Source organism: Morone saxatilis, unplaced genomic scaffold (genome assembly GCF_004916995.1).
Source record: "Morone saxatilis isolate NCDOM2014 unplaced genomic scaffold, NCSU_SB_2.0 Contig5, whole genome shotgun sequence".
NCBI classification, from domain to species: Eukaryota; Metazoa; Chordata; class Actinopteri; family Moronidae; genus Morone; species Morone saxatilis.
The window spans coordinates 1,444,800-1,448,305 of record NW_023340095.1 but is presented as its reverse complement, the minus strand read 5'-3'; the positions used below and the strand labels follow the sequence as shown (position 1 = coordinate 1,448,305).

Sequence of the window (3,506 nt, the reverse complement as noted above, 5' to 3'; positions counted from 1 at the left end):
AGTTAAAAAGCACCAAGATCTAAAGAGTGGATGGTAAACATGTGGCTAACAGGTCCCAGGTTATGATACAATGTTAACAGACTGATAATGTAAGTTTATAGAGATTTTAAATAGTAAATGTTGCACATTACAGCTTTAAAATCTGATTTTTAGATAGATAGATACTTTATTTATCCAGATACAAAACATACATTACATACATTAAACTTACATTCAACTGAAATTAAGAACCTTAACACTAAGAATAAAATTATAAAACAGTGCAAATGGAGCACAGACAAACATTAACCAATCCAGTCCAACAGGAACCACAGAAACTGCAGATGGACCAACAGAAACAGGGAGGACCGGCTCTACAGGACCCCCCCCTCCCGGGCAGAGGGGGTGGGGGCGGGGTTGTCAGAGGAGGGTTTAACTTGTTATTGAGGAAGAGCTCCAGTGTCAGACGACAGCTGAGAGCAAACACAGACACTCCTGATTCACCGCTGAGGCTTCAAAGCTTCTGATCTGAGCTGAAAACACTTCTGAGAGAAAATGGTGTGATTGATCATCAATGGTGAGTCCTCGATCGGCTGTGTTCTTAATCAATAATAATGACACTGATCGGATAAAGTAAAGACTGAAGTTTTTAGACTGTAACACTTCTGAGACTCCATTATTAACCTAAACTAAAACCAAATATAAAAACCTGAAAGCCTTTTTTGTTTGTTTTTATTTTAAAGTCATGTTTCCAAAAGTTTGTTTGTGAAGAAAAAACAGCTGACTGTTAGAGTGACTCAGCATTTTTCTACCAGGAAGTGCAGCCCGAGATCTCTGCCAAGAGTTATTCACATCCCATGAGTCAGATTTAAAAATACAGAATATACTTTATAGTAATAATGGTAAAAGAAAACATAAAAAAAGAAATATATACACTACTATTAAGGTAAATATTTGAGTTTTAATCCATATTTTACTGTATAAATTCAGGTTTTTACCATCAAAACATAGTATCACACTCACAGTTTTGCGATATAAAAACAAACATATTAATGCTGTAATGTTGGTTTTAAGCACAATTTACAGTCTGTAATATTAAAAAAGGACTTTATTCTGTATAAATTCCTTTAAAATGTTAAATAAATAAAGGTTTTTCCATGAAATATCGCTGTGTTTTATAAAGAAACTTTAACCTAGTTTAAGTTTACGGTCCTTTTATTATATATATTTACTTATTTAAACAGACGAAACAGGATACTAAACAAACAATAAAATAATATTTAAAATAAATAAACTGTCTGTTTTTTTGACTTGACTATCCATAGTGACCATATATCCATAAAAACGTCCACTTTCAGAAAAAAAACAACTGTAATTTAATCTGTTTATTTTACTCTTTTATTAGTATTTTTTTAAATAAATGCAAACACAAATAGCCTGAGTTTGCATGTCTAATGTAACATAACATTAAAAATGAAAAAAAAACAACTAAATAATCATAAAATTACTGCTTATTCAAAGAAAATGTCCTTTATTTTCACATTATTTTAATGTTTTTAATACATAAACACTGTTAATATTTTTAAATTATGTAAAATTAGTGACAACAGTAAAAATACATATTTTTTACATGGATTTGTTTGTTAATTGACAGATTATCTTGTATAATTATGTTGTCATTAGATAAATGTTTTTTAATCAGTGTAACAGGATTCCCAAGCATCCTGGAAAACTTGGAAACACCTGGAAATTAATTAAAATGTCCAAATACTGACCACATAAACATAAAGTATTATTTCTCAGGGAAGAAATACTGTAATGTTTACATTCAAGCCTTTTAATGATCATTTTTACTTTCTAATAGATGAATTTTCCATAAAATAAAGTCAATTCTACTTCATTAATAATTTTATTTATAAATTCTACTTGCTTTAGTAAACTGTAGTCAGTCCGTCCTCGCTCCACAAGGCAACCCCACATTGTTTTCCTTCTCAAGGTTATTCTTTTAATACTTTACTGCCCGATACAGCACATTTCTCTAACCCCTGAACCTCCTTCATCCCTGTGAGGAGTTGAGTTCTGCACAGCAGGTCGGAGGTCAGTTAGAGGACGGCGTCATTAAACTTCAGATCAGATTATGTGTGTTTCAAAATAATAGTCATAAATATTACATATTCTACCATGAAAGAAATAATCAAAGATTCATATACATTCTGCCTCGTTAATAAAGAATCAAATGTTTTGGATTTTTACTTGAAGCTAGAAATTCACATGAGGACTAATGAGGACGCGTTTTATTAAATGAGGCCATGTTGGAGCAGACGGCATTGTGGGACATGAAGTCCGTCAGATGATCCAGTTTCATTATCATTTGGCAGAGATGTGTGACATAAATAAAACAACTGCACCTGTTAGCTTTTGCCTTTTACATCAATTTATATCATCTTTATTGTTTACAGCCCTGAAACCGGCTCTCTTCAGCTTAGTCTGCACACATTTTTAAAAATAGATTTGTGTTTTTATTTTAATTGTATATGAAGTTCAAAACTAGAATAAATTCTCAGATTATATTTTTGGTGTTGCAGGAGTTTGAAATCCCTGATAGTGAATATATTCTATTTGAGGTCAGCTCATTTCCAGATTAAAGCCTCCTCAGTGTGAATACTAATCACACATTTTGAGGTAATGGAGAAAAAAAAAGCCTCTGAATCCGTGCGGGCATTTTGTTAAATTTGAATATGTAAAAAGGCAAACGTGTAAAGAAAGGCTGGAACAAGAGTGCGGTATGCAGCCTTGCTTTATTTTAGTTTGTTTGTGGTTTGCATACGAACGGAGAGATTAAAATAGGATCCGTCATTTTAATAAATATCGTGACAATCAGGAGGGGAACAGATGAATTACTGTCATCTACCGTGAATGAGTGCACGCATATATTTTATTTGCAAATGCAGTGGGTGCTTTTTCCCACGCTTAGATACGATAGGCTCGTCTATGTTGAAAAGAAAAAAAAGCAATGTATAGTCACATCCTAAGTTAGCTAGCTAATGTTTGTTTATTGATTTATTTAAGGTTTATTTGATAGTGGCTGAAAACAGCAATCTGATGTATCATAGAGTTTAAAAGCAGATGCTAATTCGCGGGTATGGGAAATTAAAAGGGTTAAAGTAGTAAAGGCTACATAACTAGCTTTCTCATTTTAATCAATCTCAAAATAGGGAATTTCTAAAAGGTGACAGGTTTACAGGACTAATCAATACTGATCAATTATGACCTGACTGAAGCTCAGTGCTGGACTCCATTACAGAGCTTCCACTGATCGGTTCCCATGTTGTTCTTGTCCCAGCCTGCAGGTACGTGGCGCAGAAGATCCAGGCTGCAGTGAGAGGGGAGGCGCAGCCGGAGAAAACAAGCACCACGTCCTGCAAGCAGACAAAAGGTGAAAACTGAGTAACAAAAAAAGCTTATAATGATCCTGATCAGCCAGCGTCAGTAATCAATACTCACATTGTTAAAGAATTAATCAAACT

The 3,506-nt window shown here is 33.5% G+C and overlaps 1 long non-coding RNA gene across 1 annotated transcript in view; it reads left to right on the top strand.

Annotated features, from left to right (window-relative positions):
- The first annotated feature begins 398 nt into the window (after window positions 1-398).
- LOC118339409 overlaps window positions 399-3,506 on the top strand; it is a 6,101-nt gene continuing 2,993 nt past the window's right edge. The window contains exons 1-2 of the long non-coding RNA XR_004797305.1: window positions 399-556; window positions 3,323-3,415. This is a non-coding gene — a long non-coding RNA (uncharacterized LOC118339409). The remainder of the gene's footprint in view (window positions 557-3,322; window positions 3,416-3,506) is intronic.